The sequence below is a fragment of the Artibeus jamaicensis genome, unplaced genomic scaffold (genome assembly GCF_021234435.1).
Source record: "Artibeus jamaicensis isolate MK-2021 breed Jamaican fruit bat unplaced genomic scaffold, CSHL_Jam_final scaffold_369, whole genome shotgun sequence".
NCBI classification, from domain to species: domain Eukaryota; kingdom Metazoa; phylum Chordata; class Mammalia; order Chiroptera; family Phyllostomidae; genus Artibeus; species Artibeus jamaicensis.
This window is the reverse complement of record NW_026522042.1, coordinates 15725361-15744138: the sequence shown is the minus strand read 5'-3', so window position 1 is coordinate 15744138 and position 18778 is coordinate 15725361. Positions and strand designations below refer to the sequence as shown.

The window sequence follows — 18778 nt, the reverse complement described above, 5'->3', positions numbered from 1 at the left end:
TAAAAAGAAATGAACCCTATAGTTTAGTTAACATGCTTGAATTTTGATAAGTCATACAATGAACTATAGATTGTACAGTTGTAATAATAGGTATTTCTGAAAAGTCATGGTCTTTCTGTGATAATTTTCTATATTTGGTCTTTAAAAATCACTTGGGTTTCCTTTATGGGGAACACATGTCTTCTGAGTCAAAGTTGTGGGAATCTGGGGACAAGAAACAAGAAGGTGTAATATAATTTGGACGTAAAGGTAATGGTGGTGGTGATGTTTCAAAGGGGGAATGTAGAGGAAAAGACAGAGAGGAGAGTGCAGAGAGGTGACCGCCAGGGGCTCAAATGTCCAGCGGTGTCTCACAGGGCTGTTACACAGGATGGAACGTGCCCTGGTGGTTTCAGCTGGGGACAGGCATCTGCTGTCTTCCCCTGTAGATGGCAGCAATCAGAAAGCTGTCACTCAGTTTGGTAATGTGTAATAGTGTCTGCCCAAGCATATAACAAAGTGTCTGGATGATACAAAACCACTTGTTAAAGAGTTTCCTAGGTGTCTTTTTCCATAATGCATGTCAGTTTTTAAGTGAAAACAAAAAGTTCCCTAGGAATTTATAATTAATACTAAAAAGAAACAAAATATTGCCCTGGAAGCATGTTTCAACACTGATTTCTGTCAGATTTTATATTTCCTTAATCTCATTACTGCAGTAACAGCAACAACCGAGCAAGCTGCTGAGTCAGAATCAACTGAAATAAATCAGAGTAATTTGATGACAGCGAGGAGAAAGATACACTCAGAAGGGATTCAGATGAGTGTATGTCAGTGCTGTTACACACACATCACAAATAAAATGTCTCTGGAAGTTATTTTTGTGCTCTGATAGGTGTACATATACACTTAACTATTTTTAATGCAGGTAGATGCGTGGCAAAGGAAAAGTAGAGACCTTGGCATTACTTCTTCATTGGACAACAATAATCAACTTAAACATTTGCTTTATATTATAGTACCAAGAGTAGCAATATTGGGAGCAACTAATCTCAGTTTTAGATAATTATTTTGCAAAAAGTCGTAGAAAATCATATGACATTGTTATGTTTTATTGATGTCTTAACGATATCATTACTTTAATAGATTGAGAATTCTCCAACCCTTTCTACAAACAAACTGCATTATTTGTTCATTTTAACTGGCATTTTGCTGTCAACTAATGAGGTGGAGCATTATATATATCATATATATATATATGAAATATATAATCTTCTGAAGGGTAGGTCCTTCTAGTACAGGCTTTCCCCCCAGGTGAGTGTTCTAGGAACCCATCTGTATCCGTGTGTTAGTTGGTATTGTTGGGAGAGGCTGTGTCTGGTGTCACTGATTTCTTTTTTGGAAGACTCTTTCAGTGTGTTTGCCCATTTCATGACGGGTGAGCTACTTACTAATGCACCTGCCCACATTGTGCCAAGTGTTTGACAGTTTTTGGCTAAAAATGATGTGACCCTTGGGTTCCAAATTACCTATTCAATTGTTATACCCAAAGATGTTTCTTTTTGTTGTTGTTTTTCCAAGATGAAAAAATTTCTCAAGGGGAATCATTTTACCAATGTCGAAGAGGTGAAACAAAAAATGTCAGAAACACTAAAAGTCATGAAAATTGACTAGTTCAACTATTTTGAGCAGTGGAAAAAAGTCTTGATAAGTATATTGCATCAAACTAAGATTACTTTGGGGGTGACTGAGGCTCAAACATGTAACAAAGAACATATAATTTTTAATAAACAGTGTTTATGATCCTGCCATATATATATATATGTATGTGTGTATGTATGTGTATATATTCTCTATGCAATTTCAAAAAAATTGTAAACTGAACCACTTCTTAGTTTGTCAAGAAAACGTAAATATTTTAAAATACTCAAAAATGCAAAAAGTAAATAAATTAATTAATTAAAAAGAAACATATTCATAATCCTATGTATGACTATAACTATGTATAGTCCTATTCAAGATTTTAATTCTCTGAAATTTCTTTCCATGATCATCAAAAAGCAAAATATTTCAAAAGTGCATCTATGAAGAGCTGTGCATTTTGTTTAATTGAGTTATTTTCAGTTAGTAGACTTTAAAAATTATCGAATTTACCAGTGTTAGATTGGTTAATAAAATTACATAGGCCTGGCTGGTGTAGCTCAGTGGATTGAGCTCGGACTGCAAACCAAAGGGGTCGCTGGTTCAATTCTGAGTCAGGGCACATGCCTGGATTGTGGGCCAGGTCCCCAGTGGAGGCATGTGAGAGACAACCACACATTGATATTTCTCTCTCTCTCTTTCTACCTCCCTTCCCATCTCTAAAAATAAATAAATAAATAATTTAAAAAAGACTTTAAAAAATAGAATTACATAGATTTCAAGTAAAAAAAACACTAAATGGCTTTACAAATCAGCTTCTGCTGCAGACTTTGTCACACTCCTTTAGTGCTTGTAAGAGAAACATAAATATGTTGAAATAACTTTTAATAACTCTTCGTTAACTATCAATAACTTTTCATAACCAATAACTATTTTTATAAATACATTAAAATAACTTTTAATAACTAACTTGAATCATGGGTCATCACACTGCTTTACACACTGTGCTGCAACAGTTAAGACAAAAACTAAAATGTACACATGCTCACAACTTTTTGGTTTGCATATTTTGTGAGCTCAAACTACCATTGCAACAGTGTTTCCAAAGTCAATGAAAGTTGAAAGAAACTTTCTGTATTTTAAGATGCATTTACTTATAAAGTGGAGGAACTTCCATATAACCATTAATTGTAAGTGATTATTGCAATGCCATGATAAAAAGCAAATATTAAGAAAATAATCTAATGTGCTTTTATAAATACCTGGATTAAAAACATATGCTTGTGGACTGATACCAGTAGTTGGCATTACCTATTTCCATGAAAAAAGATTTTCATAGAGCAAATAAGTTCTCGTCACAGATCAACATTAATAGATGAATACTTAGCAAACATTTTGAACTAGACTTCTGCCAAGATGGAGGCGTAGGTGGAAACACCTTATGTCCGTGCACAACCAAATCTAAAAACAACAAAGTTTTAACAACAATAAACGCAACCAAACCACAGAAAATTGAACAATACAGAGTCGGAAAACAACACACTGCTCAGCTAAACCGGTGAGAAGGGCAAAGCCAGCAGTGGAGCGGGTTGGGCAAAAAACAATCCCCTGACCCAGGCGGCAGCCCAGGGCACATATCCCAGGTGCAGGGTAGCGACGGGAAGGCGCGGTGTGGCTGGCTGTCCGAGGTCTCGCATTTGCGCACAAATATACCAGTGAAGAGACCTGTATTGAGACAGACTGTGCAGGCCCCGGTGCAGGGCTGCAGGGCGGCGGGCTGGCACCTTTGCACTTAGATAAACGGGCAGGGGCAAGCGGTGAGGTGGACTGGGAGAGCGGAGAGGACCGCCATTGCTCCCTCTCTGACCCCGCCCCCACATACAGCATCACATACCAGCAACAAGGGTAGCCCCGCCCAGGTGAACACCTGAGGCGCCTCTCCTCATACATAACAGACACAAACAGATAAAAACATGGCTAAGAACAACTCAGAGCCCCAGAGCCAATAAATCTAAGTGATGAAGAAATAGCCAAACTTTCAGATGCACAGTTCAAAACACTGGTGATCAGGATGCTCACAGAACTGGTTGGTTGTAGTCACAAATTAGAAGAACATATGAAGGCGAAACATTGAAATGGATGAAAATGCACAGGAAACCAATAGTAATGGAAAGGAAACTGGGACTCAAATCAAGGGAGCAGACCAGAAGGAAGGAAAAAATGACCAAACAGAAATATATGAAGAAACAAGAATTCAAAACAATGAGGAAAGGCTTAGGAACCTCCAGGACATCTTTAAACGTTCCAACATTCGACTTATAGGGGTACCAGAAGGGGAAGAGGAACAGTTACGAGTGGAAACCTTATTTGAACAAATAATAAAAGAGAACTTCCCCATTCTGGCAAAGGAAATAGACTTCCAGGAAATACAGGAAGCTCAGAGAGTCCCAAAGAAGTTGGACCCAAGAAGGAACACACCAAGGCACATCATCATTACATTAGCCAAGATTAAAATGAAGGAGAGAGTCCTAGAAGCAGCAAGAGATAAGGGGACAGTCACTTACAAAGGAGTTCCCATCAGACTGTCAGCTGATTTCTCAAAAGAGACCTTACAGGCAAGAAGGGGCTGGAAAGAAGTATTCCAAGTCATGAAATCCAAAGACCTACAACCAAGATTGCTCTATCCAGCAAAGCTTTCATTTAAAATGGAAGGGCAGATAAAGTGCTTCTCAGATAAGATCAAATTCAAGGAGTTCATCATCACCAAGCCCTTATTATATGAAATGTTAAAAGGACTTATCTAAGGAAAAGAAGATAAAAAAGATGAACAGTGAAAGGACAGCAAACTCACAGTTATTAACAACCACACATAAAACAAAAGCAAATTAAGAGTACAGCTAGATCAGGAGTGAACCATAGAAATGAAGATCATGTGAAGGGTTAGCAACAGGGGAGTGGGAGGAGAAGGGTGGAGAAGGTACAGAAAATAAGTAGCATAGACAGTAGATAGAAAATAGGGGGGAGGATAAGAAGAGTAGGGGAAATATAGAATCTAAAGAACTTGAGACGCATATTCATGAACTAAAGAGAGGGAATAGCAGGGGAGAGGTGTGCAGGGTGGAGGGGAATGAAGGGGGAAATAGAACAAATGTAATGGCATAATCAATAAAATAAAAACATTAAAATTAAAACTAACAGCAGCAACAAAAAAGAAAACATTTTGATGGGATGGACACAAACTTTGAATCCCAATTAATCAAAAAGAAAGAAAAATATTTAAAATTTCATTATCCCCAATAATAGATATTTATTAGAAAAATTGCATTTAGTAGTTTGTGGGAAGTTGTTTTCTTTTACATAAAGGTATATGTACATTAAATCTTCACCTTGTCCCTCTGTGTTTACCTTAAAATATCTACTGTCTGGTTATTTGTCAGAAAATGCTGACTTCTAAGTTAGAGAACCACAATGATGACAATCCAGTTCTTCTAAAAATTAATAAAGATGTGTTGGGTTGGCCAAAAAGTCCATATGCAACAAATAAAAGACAAGGGTTTTATTTTTATCAATAACTTTATTGATTTGGATATTTTGAGTACGTTGGCTATCTCCCGCTATTGGCTCCTAGTGGGCAGAGGGCTGGGGTGCTGCTGAACACCTTCCAATGCCTTCAGACAGCCCCACCACAAAGGATTATTTGGCCAAAGTGTCAACAGTATCAAGAAACTCTGCAAACCACTCTTGACATGTTCCATCAGTCACAACAACTTCTCCATACACTGCAGAAATTTTGGGGGGGGTTCCTTTTTTGCTTTTCAGTTGTGTTTTTACCTTTCTTGAAATAATAAAGCATAAGATGTTGCATTCTTTCTTCCATCTTCAATATTAAAATGTCTGCACAAAATTTCATGAATTCTGATTTTTTTAATGCACACTGATATGACAGCTGTCACAATACCATCTATCAAAATTGTCCTGATTGAAGTTAAAGACAACAATTCATTACTAGAACTGAAAAAAGTAAACTTTTTGGCCAACCCAATAATTTCTTTTACCATATTCATAAACACTAAAGAAGAACTCTCAGAAACATTTGAAATATATATATATATATATATGGAGATAGAATAATGTTAATGTGAAATTATATTTGTTCTCATATCTATATTAAACTTGAATATATATGTTAAATTGTATTTACAATATAATCCTGTGTGCATTCTGTCTTACTCAATTTTCTGGAGGAGGTTTTTTAATATTGGAATTAGCTATTTCTTAAATACTGTGTAACACTTTCTTGTAAAATTTTCTAAGCATGATTTTATTTCTGTGGTTAAATATGTAATAAAATAGTTCTATTAAAGGTTAATGTTCAAATCAGATATTCTACTTATATTGTTAAACATTGCTGTTTTATTTGAGAAATGAAAATTGCACAAAACATAAACATGTACCTCGGTGAATTTGTACATAGTAAAAACTCATCTAAGAGCTACACCTAACTCATAGCATAGAACCCCAAGAACTCCTTGTACTACCCTCCAATCATATTGCATGTCATCTTTCCAAGAATTAGTATTATATTGACTATTAACACAGAGTTAAGCTTTGCCTGTGTCTAAAAATGTATAGACAAATGATATATAGAAATCATATATTGTATATGACAAATGTATAGACATTGTATAGACAAATAATATATAAATCATATATTATTTGCACATTTTCATTTACTTAATTTTATGTCTGTGAGTTTAGGCATACACTATTTAGGTCATACACTGCTTTTGTCTAGGTTGCTGAATAGTTGTATTTCATTCTTTTCTTCACTTTTTGATAGTTTGTCTTGTGACTACAACACAGTTTGTTAACTGACTCCAGTAATAAATGGAAAGTAAGAAGCTGAGCATTAGGTTTGTGATCTGCCGTCTCCCTTTCCTCTGGAAAGAAGACTGGTGTCTCAATCTAATCTCGTAAATGTAAAAATAGCAGATCTCTTGGGGAACAATTTTTTTTTCTGGCAAGAGAATTCTTATCTATGAAATAGTTTTACCAGATTGCCTGCTTATCTAGGATCTCTTACTGTTAACACACATGGTGTCTATGGATTTATAGGGCATGGCTTCCTTTCACAATGTCACATAAGCTGCGTAACTATCTGAGTGTAAAGTGTCCATCTTTTAGGACCTAAATGGCCACGTTCGTGTGAGTTTACCTCTTCCTTTAGTTAGACACTTCATCTGCTTGCCAAAGCCTGAGCGTGTTCAGTATTGGAAATCAGGACCTGGAAGTCTTGCAAGAGCCCTTGCATCTCTGCCTTCTTTGCTTGTGCATTTTGTTTATTTGTACTCTTGAAGTAATTACAAACTTGAAAACGGGTGCGATCTGTAGTTCGCTGGAGTCTAACATGACGATCTGCTCCTCTGTGTTATCAAAATGAACGTTCAAGTTGTTTTCAGTGGGATGCTTAAGTTGAGTGCTGTATTGTGGCAACAGACCCTGAGCTGAAGATCTGCGTGCAGAAGTTTATTGAGCACCGAGAAAATGCCTCTAAAGAAGTGAGGATGTAGGAGTGGGCAGAGATACAATTTTATCTGCGGAGAAATTGGAAGAGGACAGAGGACATCCCAGAGGAAGTTTGAAGCTGGGTGGGCTTTCAGAGGTCATCCTAATTCAGGAAGGACAGCTGGGAATTTCTATCACTCATTGACTAGTCCTTGGAGGAGGATTTTTTTTCAGGACAAGGCTTAAAAAAGCCTTGGCTCCTTCCACCCGACATCGCACTAAGATAGATGACAGCCCACTCCACATCTGCTCCAGCTACAGGCACTGCTTGATTGCTGTCACCTGGGAAACCTTGAGATCGAACTTCTTGTAGGAACCCTACCTAAAAATAAACTGAATCATGGTGTATTTATATAAACACATAAATACAGTTGTTATTTTAAGATACTGACCAAGATTCAGAGCTACTGGTTCTTTGAGGAATAATTACAGGAGCAGAATAAGAAAGATGAATAAAGAAAATACTGAAACACATTCTTTGTTCATATCTCTAAATATAGAGTATAAAAAATCCTTTATAGATTCTTACTTCTCCCCAAGATAAAGCACAGAGCACCATACATATTCTTAATCTTCAGAATTGTTATGATCATCTAGAGGTATGTGTTTATACTTCTCAAAATATGGTCCTAAAACTTATCTTATCTTGAAGAAAAGCGAACATTAAGTGTATAATGTGAGATATTTTTGCTTATGGCATTTTCTATATCACTTTCTACTTATGACAAAGTTATTTTTCAAGTGATGAAATACTTTTTGAAGACATTAACAGTATAACATGATAACCGTACTACAGTGAACTTTTTTAAAGCATTTTTTACTAGCATTACCAGCAAACAGCCAACATATAGATCATTGTTTTTCAAATGTCAATTATGTAGATCATACACTGCTTTAAGCAATATTTCAAAAAACTCTGCAAACTCAAAATTACATGTGAACAAACAGGAATTGGAGAATAATTGAATTTACTCTATGAAATAAGTCACGTACCCTTTAGTAATTAACATTTTTAACATAAATAAATTAAGCCATTTGAACCAACCAGACCTAAATAGATATGTGTTCTTTTTAACATTGAATCCTTGTTGATAGACCACTGGGGAATCCCTTGGCCATAAATTGTCTTCTTACTTTTTGGTCGTCATGGTTTTGTGCCTCATAAATAACATTTTATTTATAATTTTAAATTGTTCTCCTGGTCTCATGGTAGTTCATTTGTGACTCTAATAGATTATATATAATGTCTGCATTCAGTTGTAAGTGTTTTCTCCCTCACTTTTCTGAAACCCATTAAATGCATCTGCAGCATCATTTGCCTCTGTTCATGTTTTCTAATGTGCATCCCCTAACAGTGTCAGAAATTGTACATGATATATGTCTCCAATAGTAATTATTAGCTTTTACTACCATTATGGTTCTCTTCTTCTTTTTATAATACACAATAAAATAATCAATTTACCTATTTTTAAGAGTTCTTTGGCTTTTTTATAAAAAAAATAACTCAGCTACTTACAAGAAAAATAGTGTTATTTTTTCTCTGTCTCTTGATACATTGATTTACATAGAATATATCTTGATAGTTACTTAAACTTCTCCAGAGATTCACTGAGACTTTTTTCTTACTATTAAATATTAACTGTTTATTGCCACTGGCACAGCATTTGGAAAATTTTAAATATATATTGCATTGATTATGCTATTAAACTTGTCCCATTTTCCCCCTTCATTCTTCTCCACCCTGCACACCCTCTCCCACCCACTTTCTCCCCCTTTAGTTTATCTCCGTGTGTCATAAGTTCTTTAGCTTATACATTTCCCACACTACTCTTGCCCTCCCCCCTGTCTATTTTCTCCCCACTGTCTATGCTACTTATTCTCTGTATCTTTTCCCACCTCTCTCCTTCTCCCACTCCCCTGTTGCTAACCCTCCATGTGATCTCCATTTCTGTAGTTCTGTTCCTGTTCTAGTTGTTTGCTTAGTTTGTTTTTGTTTTAGGTGTAGTTGTTAGTAATTGTGAGTTTGCTGTCATTTTACTATTTATATTTTTATCTTCTTTTTCGTAGATAAGTCCCTTTAACACTTCATAAAATAAGGGCTTGGTGATGATGAACTCCTTTATCTTGACCCTATCTGAGAAGCACTTTATCTGCCCTTTCATTCTAAATAAGAGCTTTGCTGGATAGAGCAATTTTGGATGTAGGTCCTTGCTTTTCATGACTTGGAATACTTCTTTCTAGCCCCTTCTTGCCTGTAAGGTCTCTTTTGAGAAATCAGCTGACAGTCTGATGGGAACCCCTTTGTAGGTGACTGTCCCCTTATCTCTTGCTGCTTCTAGGATTCTCTGCTTGATTTTTATCTTTGGTAATGTAATTATGATGTGCCTTGGTGTGTTCCTTCTTGGATCCAAATTCTTTGGGACTCTCTGAGCTTCCTGGACTTCCTGGAAGTCTATTTCCTTTGCCAGATTGAGAAAGTTCTCCTTTATTATTTGTTCAAATAACCTTTTTACTTGTTTCTCTTCCTCTTCCCCTTTTGATACCCTTATAATTTGGATGTTGGAACGTTTAAAGATGTCCTGGAGGTTTCTAAGCCTCTCCTTATTTTATTGAATTCTTGCTTCTTCATTCTTTTCTGTTTGGTTGTTTCCTTCTTATGGTCCACTCTATTAATTTGAGTCCCAGTTTCCTTCCCATCACTATTGGTTCCCTGTGCATTTTCATTTATTTCACTTAGTGTAACCCTCATTTTTTCATGTAATTCGCAACCAAATTCAACCAATTCCGTGACCATTCTTATCACCAGTGCTTTGAACTGTGGATCTGATAGGTTGGCCATCTCTTCGTCACTTAGTTGTATTTGCTGTGGAGCTTTGATCTGTTCTTCCCTTTGGGCTATTTTTTTTTTTTTGTCTTCTCATGCCTGTTACATATGAGGGGCAAAGGAGCCTTTGGTGTTCACCAGAGCAGGACAACCAGTTGCTAGGTCATGATGCTGTGTATGGGGGAGGAATCTAAGAGGGAACAATGCTGCTTGCTCCGCTCTCTGTCGGATTTCAGTTCCTTCCACCACTTCCCCTAAGCAAATTGGGCCCTTCTGGTGCTGATTCCCAGGTGGGAGGGCTTGTGTACATTTAAGGACCCTGTGGATCTCTCCAACGAACTCTCCTGTGAGTCTGTGAGTCTCTCCCTGCACCTCAACCTCCACAGTTATTTTCAATTGTGTTTTGAGGCCTTATTTCCTGGCACTGGGACCCTGGGTTGCTTTGTCTGTCTTGCTCCCCAGTTTCACCTGGTTTATCTGCACAGGAATGTGGGACCACCCAGTGAGCCAGTTGCCTTGCTTCACAGTCACTGTCTTGCTGGGTCAGCCCTTTGCCACCCTTCACCCAGAGTCTGCCAGCTGCTTCCTACACACCCAGGATCCACCCACTGCTGTCCTGCATGCTCAGGGTGCCTTGCACACTCAGCGCTACCACTTTTTGTGCTGCGACCCCTCTCCGCCCATCCTGCAGGTCTGGATGAATGTGTCTATTTTAACTCCTTGGTTGTCCGACTTCCATACAGGTCAATTTTCTGTCAGTTTTGGCTATTATTTTATTTCTAAATTGTTGTTGTCCTTATCTTGGTTGTGAGAGGAGGCACAGTGTGTCTACCTATGCTTCCATCTTGGCTAGAAGTCAGGAATTGTTGATTTGCAAAAAAAAAAAAAAAGGCTATCAAATGAGGTACTGATATTGCTTTAAAAATGTATTAATTCTACAAAATGACAGAAACTGGGTTCCTGAATTATGAACAAGCCCCCCCACCGTAAGTCACACAGGTTTAGGTCTGCATGGCATTTTTTGAGTTTATCTGTTCTATTGATTTGTTCATCTGTTACACTTTACACTAGAACAGAACCACAGTCTTTTTGCAAGGTGTTTCAGCATGCTGGACAACACAGGAAAATAGATGCTCTGCTCCTGGAGGGGGCAGGGATTTACACAGGGTTCTTGGCCTATCTGGGTTATGGCAGGACAGAGATGGTTTTCAGATATCAGAGATGGTTTTAATCTTCAATAGAAGATTAAATGTATAGTATAACGTTTCCTGCTGGGTACAAGGAGGAGAAGTCAGTGGTAGATCAGAGTAGGATATGGCCTTTGGGGGAAAAGATCAGTTACATTCTGGTTCTAAGAGAGAGAGTGAAAAATTACTGGACATCGGGCATTTGCCAGAGGCATGACAATGGTTTAATGATTCATACTCATTAGTTACTTGCTCTGCCACTTATCAACAAATTTGTAACTAAAAATGTCCAGTTATAAATGAATATGCAAAAACGTTTATTACTATGCTCACATTTCATGAATTCTAGCAATGTAGTCTCACAAACAGTATGTTTAAATACTACATGTTATTTGTATAAAAGCAATTAAGTAATTTTTCATCAAGATACACTTTTTTAGAACTTATAATGGGAAACACCATTATCCAATTCGCAATTACCATATATTCTCAATTCAGTTGCATTATAGATGATAAATAATTTCACAAAGAAGATAAAATAATTGTATAAAATACATGTAGTATTATATATGTCTTTATTATCTTTGCTATAAAATTATATCTATTAGAGTAGCTAAATACAAATTAAAAATACAAAACAGAATGAGTGCAGTGTTTGCTAGTCACGTAATTATGTGGACCATGAAGAACCAGTGTAATTCATTAAAATTAAAAAATGGTGTTTGGCCTTTTGCATTTGACTTTTCTGTTGAAACAAAGTTATACTGGATTAAGGTAGACCCCAAATCCAATGACTGGTATCCTTTCAAGAAGGTCAAAACCACAATGAGATACCACCTCACACCTGTTTGAAGGCCTTTATCCACAAGAAATTAGTGTTGGAGAAATTGTGGAGAAGAAGGAACCCTCATACACAGTTGATGGGAATATGAACTGGTACAACCTCTATATGAAACAGTATGGAGGTGCCTCATAAAATTAGTTCCATTAAAAATAGAATTACCATATGACCCAACCATTCCTCCTCAGGGTATCTACCTCAAATTTTTGAAAAAATAAATTGTGTTGACAAAACATCAGGAATGTATTCTTTTACAATTTTGGAGGCTAGAAGTCTAGCATCAAAGTGTTGGCAGGGCCATGCTCCCTCCAAGCCTCTGGGAAAGATTTTTTCCATGCTTACCTCCCAGCACTGGGATGCAGGTGGGGGGGGCAGGTTACAGCACTCTTTGATGTTCTTTGAGTCGTCACTCTAATCTGTGCCTCCGATATTTGCCTGGAGTCCTCCCCTCTGTGTCTGTGTCATCATCTGGTCCTTTCTTTTGTGATGTTAGTCATTTATTTTATTTTAATTGATTATATTTATTAAGATTACATTGATAAATAAAATTATATATACACATATATATATATATGATAAACCTATATATGATAGAGGTTTCAAGTGTAAAATTCTGTAACACATCATCTGAATATTGCATTGTGTGTTCACCCCCCAAAGTCAAGTTTCCTCCATTGCCATGTGTTTGACCCCCTTTAATACCTTTTCTCCAGACCCCCTTCTCTCTGGTAACCACCAAACTCTTGCTTGTTGACTATGAGTTTTTGTTTGGCTTGTTTGTTGCTGTCAGTTATATATCCCACATATAAGTACAATCATATGGTTCTTGATTCCTTTACTTGACTTGTTTTGCTTAGCATTATATTTTCGAGATGTTTCACATTGTTGCAAATGACAGTATTTCATATTTTCATATGTCTGAATAGTGGTCCGCTATATATATGTACCACACCTTTTTTATCTAATCAATCTAAGGACACTTTAGGTTTTTTTTTTCACATCTTGGTCACCACAAATAATTCTGCAATGAACATAGGTGTAGTATTTTTATTACCTCTTCCTTCAGAAACTAATATACAAGCATTATACTAATCATAACTGGAAATTCAATAGAAGGCAAGATCTGCATTCTAAATTCTATTGAGAATGATAGGCAATTAAGCAGATGACTATAAGGCATTGTAATATGTGTTATTATAGGATGTTTTGCAGTGCTAAATGGCACGACTAAGACAATCAGAAGTCAAATAAGGTTTCTTGAGGAAGTATATGTCTGATTAGAGACCATAATGATGTAAGTAGATTTTAGACAGAAAGGGGATGAGGAGTAATTCCTACATAGGAGAGTAAGCAAAGACATAGTGATGGCTAAGGCAGGAATAATCTTAGATATTTGGAGTGTAAGTTAAATAGTAAAGGAAATGGTGTTGGGAGAGCTGGACAGCTACATGCAAAAAAAAAATGAAACTTGATCATCAATTTACACCATACACAAAAATAAATTCAAGGTGGATAAAAGATTTAAATATAAGTTGTGACACCATAAAAATCCTTCAGGAGAACATAGGCAGGAAAATATCAGATATTCCATGCAGCGATATTTTCACTGATATGTCCCCTAGAGCAAGGGACATAAAGGAAATAATAAATAAATGGGATCTCATCAATATAAAAAGCATCTACCCAGCTAAAGGAAGTAAACTACTTTTTACAAGGGAGAGGGTGTGAGGAGAGAAAAAATCAGGAGAAATAAGCAAGTTTTATTAGACATTTAAGACATATACATACATACTAAAATTGTAAGAAAATTTCAAAAGCTGCTGAAAAGAAAACTGAAGAATGTTATCAGCTTTATATTAGTTAAATGAAATGGAGAGACTAATATGCATATTAGTCTAATATGTTTTAATAATGTTGTCCAATGAGTTGATTGCTCACCCATTCTAAGACAGAAAAGACTACTTTTAAACAACTATCCATTCAGACAGACCTTGCACCAATAGGTCTGCTTGTAAAATTATTTATGAGATATATTTTTTCTTCCTGATCATACAGTTAGAATATATTTTTATAGCTTCTTTTGCAATTAGGCATGGTCACATGACTAGGTTTCGAGTAGAATAATGTGAAGAGAAGTGATTTGTAAGGCCTATAGGCCTAGCCCATTAAATATATACATGTCTAACCCCTCATTCTTTTGTTTTATTTTTTTAAAGATTTTATTTATTTATCTTTAGAGGGAAAGGGAAGGAGAAAGGGAGAGAAATATCAACGTATGGTTGCCTCTCATGCATCCCCTGCTGGGAACTGGTCTGCAACCCAGGCATGTGCCCTGACTGGGAACCAAACCACAATCGTCTGGTTCACAGTCCCGTACTCAATCTACTGAGCTACACTAGCCAGGGCTAACCCCTCGTTCTTGATGCCCTTCTTGGCAACCTTAGGTGCAATGTAATAAAGACAGACAGCTGTAAAACATAAAAAGTCTGATTCCTTGATTTATGAACAATTGCCCCAGTAAAGCACAATGGTTAAGGTCAATGTGAGATTTTTGGTTTTATCTTTTACACGAAATAGAATAACTCCAAATAATAATAATATATGGAGAAACAGAGAGGAAAAACACTTTCAACCATAGGGAAAGTGTTTATGAGCATGAGAGAGAGAGAGAGAGTTGGATTACTTGTTGCCTATAACCACTTTCTATAGAGATTGGGAAGAAGAAAAAAATATTTCTAAAACTCAAGAGTTTAGAATAGAAGAGAGATAACAAGTAAAAAGGAACAACTATTTTCTTCAAAATTTATTTCTTTTCATTGAAGACTGTGTGTCTTCCTTCCTACAGAAACAGTGGGATAATGACTATTCCTCCCTTCCTCAAATACATGACTCAGCATCATACACTATTAACATTTGTAATAACAAGTCACTCATATTGGAAAATGGATTTGTTTCTGGTGGAAGTGTGGTTCTTGATGTGTGGCAGGAAAAGCATTTTCAGTGACCCACAAAAGAGGATAAATTCTTATGGTAAGATTTATTTGGGAAGTAAAATCAAAATGCCCCTCAAGTGTCACATCTCTGTCCATCCAGCCATGGACAGTGAGGGCCAGAAATACATCAATGTCCAGAAATCTTTGCCATGCTATAGTTTGGTCCGGTCCACCATCCAGCTGGTTTAGTTGACGTTCCAAGCTCCAATTTATTGCTGTGCTAAGGTATTCAGGCTCCTGCCTAGAGCCTGAGTGCAAAGTCTGCACAGCCATCTTCTATGCATCTGCTAGGGCCATGTGACTAGGGAGAGAGGACAAGCAAGTGCATGGGGGCAGTGCAGGTGACTAGTGAGAGAGAGCTATTTGTTCCCCTGGGTTTCAATCAAGAGCCTTTTCAAAATCACCAATCAATTTCTCAAGATTTTGTGGGCTTTTTGATGGGTCCATCCTCTACTTATGCTGAAAGACCTCTGTGGTCAAGTCCTTCCCTTTGTACCCCCAATAATCTGATAGACGAGGGGGAAAGGGAGCTGTGGTAATTCCCTTGGTGGAGCAATGAGCTGTGAAAACTCTAGCTTCCTGGTGATGCAAAGAGGCTCATTCCCCCACTTCATTAAGCTCAGTATCTAATTCCCTTTGTTCTCTTTCCTTATTAATAATTTGCCACTTACCTATGATAACATTCCCCTCCAAAGATCTTGATCCTTATAATCTTACCAGGGTAAATGGATGAATATCTCATCTTCTGTATCTGCTCTGTAGCGTCAAAAGGGTGCAGTCCTGCCTATCTGCAGGCACAGATGATCTTCCAATTTGTGAAAGAAAAAGAGGAGAAAATGGGCATGGAATCTTCATGCAGGGAAGAGGGATTTTGAAAAGTTCGTCAGTTGACTGTCCCTGGGAAGTGGTACAGGTGGTGTTTAGAGGATGGCCTTATCTAAAGGATGGCGATGTTGGGCAAGCTGGTATCCTTGTTGTATTCTAGAGTTGATAAATTTGACAAAAAGATAGATTAAAAAAGCATAATCCATAAATAAGGAGAATTATAGCAACTAAAAGTCTCTAGTAAGAGGTAAGAACTAAATAATAAAGGGAGCAGCTAGCTCTACAGTGTCCCAGGGTAAGTTGGAGGAGTGGATTCCCTAGACAAAGATGTGTCTCATCTATGTGAAGCTCCACTGTTTACTATACTTAACTGAAATGATGCTGAGGGAGACATTCTACGATCCTCTCTCTGAAGAACTGTGAGCTTCTTCTGTCTAAACCACTTTGACAGAAAAAGAAAAGCAGTTTCAAGCCAAGTCAATAGACTGTCCCATACTTTATTGACTCAGACATCTACTCCTGACAAGCAATCCAGCCAAACCACTGAGTCTTATTTCAGGAGGTGGTGACATAGGTGGGTTTTTAAGTGAGGTCTATACTCTTAAGAAGCAACCAGGTAAATAAAGTCATAGTCATACCCGCTGTGAAAGTAGAAGGAAGTACACAAAGGTTAGACCAGCAAATCATAGACCAGTTTGAATTTGAAAGTTTGTCACTGGAGAAAACTTAAAAATGTAAGGCGTTTGCTGGAATAAAATTAAACAATGTCAGTTTGACAGATCTTTCTTGTCTGTCAATTGAAAATCTTCACTGATGTCATCAGGTGCTAAGACAAATTCTGCATAGCTTATAATGAAACAGCCTAGGAAGAAGTTTAGTTCCCAGTAATTCCTAGTCCAGGGATAAGAAAAAAATTAAACATTAGCTTGGAAAGTTGAAAAAAGCTAGAAGAACTCAGGAATCAGTTCAGCTTATAACTGAAAACAAAATTTTAAAGGCAATTAACTGCACTGGAGTTCAACATCTGCAATTGGGCATCGTGATTTTCACAGACACTAAATTTCTCTCCTTAAAATCACCCTAATTGTCATCAAAAAGACTGTATTAAGCCAGTTTTACTTTGGACTCATTATTTGCCTAAACATAACATGAATAGCAATCAATCACATTAGGCATTTTAACATTGATTGCACAATGCCTTTTGAAGTCTGTTTTGCAGGAATTTCACAAAGAATCTTCAGACTGGGCTTTAGTCAGCCCCTCAGGGCATAGAAGCCAAGCCACACAGTTGCCATCAGTAAAATTCCTCACCTTCTTGAGGTCCCCAAAATGCCTTGAGGTTTCTTTCTTGCTACCTCTCAGGAATGCAACCTCTGTTTCTTACCTGGAAAGATTGCCGTGAACCACATAACAAAACCAGGCATGAAGCTAGTTCTGCAATGCACTTTTTGTTAGCTTCCAAATTCGATCTGAGTTCCTTAAGGCTTTCTGGTGATATCCAGAGTCCAGGCATGTCTTCTTCGTTAGACATGACTTTCCAGTCAAAGTCTTGATTAGTAAAACTATAATTCGAAACTGGTCTCACTTGATTTCTACAAAGACGTGTATTGTCATAATTCATTGATCATAAATTACCAAATTTTTGACGAATCACTTAAGGAGAAAAATATAAAGCAAAAGGAAAACCACCGTCCCTTCTATGGCACCAAACTATAACTCTGCATTAGACACCAGTTAGCATTCTTAGATTAAAACCACATTCCACAACCTTCAGAAACATAGGCTGCTCTGCCGGCAGACACAGGGACACATTTGAGAGCCATACTTTCGTGAGACAGGACAAGTATTATCCAGTGAAACTCACTGATTTAGGAAGTCACAGCTGGAGTAAGTCTAACTGACTTGCTCAGCTGACTAAGGTCTTTTTCCCTTGATGAGACCTGTCTGCCAGAAATTGGCATTTTAAAATATGACTCAGATAAGAGTTCTTGGAGACCAGGTATCTGAATTTCGAAGGTACACTTATGCCCTTTTTTGAGAATCCCCAAGTTAAATTTCTGCCTGTTGACAAATATGCATCCTGAAAGGGGTCTCTTGAGACACTGGGGATAAAGAATCTATTGCCTATTGTCTTCAGAGAGAAAAAAGTTTCATCCTCCAAAAAGAGGAAGAAAAACTTTCATTGCTGTAAAAGAGGGAGATAGTAGGTAGTTGAGAGAGGCATGGGCATCCCCCTTGCCCTCTATCTCTACTGCCAGGTCACCAGAGCCTCGGGTCGGTGAGCCTGACTGCTATCCTCCGCATCTTGAGGTTTGGTGTCTCACCCCACCCAAGCCAGGGTCTGAGGCTTTCCAAAAGTAGAAATAAAATTGTCCAGGTGTGGAGCCTTACCAAGCCAGTGGTGATGAGGCACTGTGCTCTTGGGCTTTATTTAAGTCTGCATGGGCAATTCTGATGGCCTCTGGCCTTTAGTAGTGGGGACGCAACACGTTACCATTCCTTTCATATTCCCAACAGCCTTGGTCTTTCAAGAAGCCTAGTAAAGTGAGGCAGCCTTCCCCTAGGAGGCTTGTGGATGTTCCTTATTAACCTCCCCAGGGAAAGATTTAACACCCTGGGGCCTTGGAATAAATCCTATTGGCTTTCCTCTCTCTCTCTTTCTCTCTCTCTCTCTCTCTGTCTTTATCTCTCTCTTTCTCTTTCCCTCTCAATGACCTACACTCATCCTGTTCATTCATGAATTCTCTGTCTCCCAGCAGCATGCAACTATTGAGTCTAACACCTACCTGGGCTTGACGCTGACCATGTGGGCTCCAAAGGACTAAGCTTTACTATGAAGTAGAAACTAAACACTGGCTTCTGTTTTGGCCTTACTGAAGGCATAGTTTGACACCCTCTATAGTGGGATAAAGAGAGATGCAAA

General features: G+C 37.6%; 1 pseudogene; it reads right to left on the bottom strand.

Moving 5' to 3' along the window:
• The window catches only part of LOC119048450 (tigger transposable element-derived protein 1-like), a 28393-nt pseudogene extending 9732 nt beyond the window's left edge, over positions 1-18661 (bottom strand).
• Positions 18662-18778: the final 117 nt, after the last annotated feature.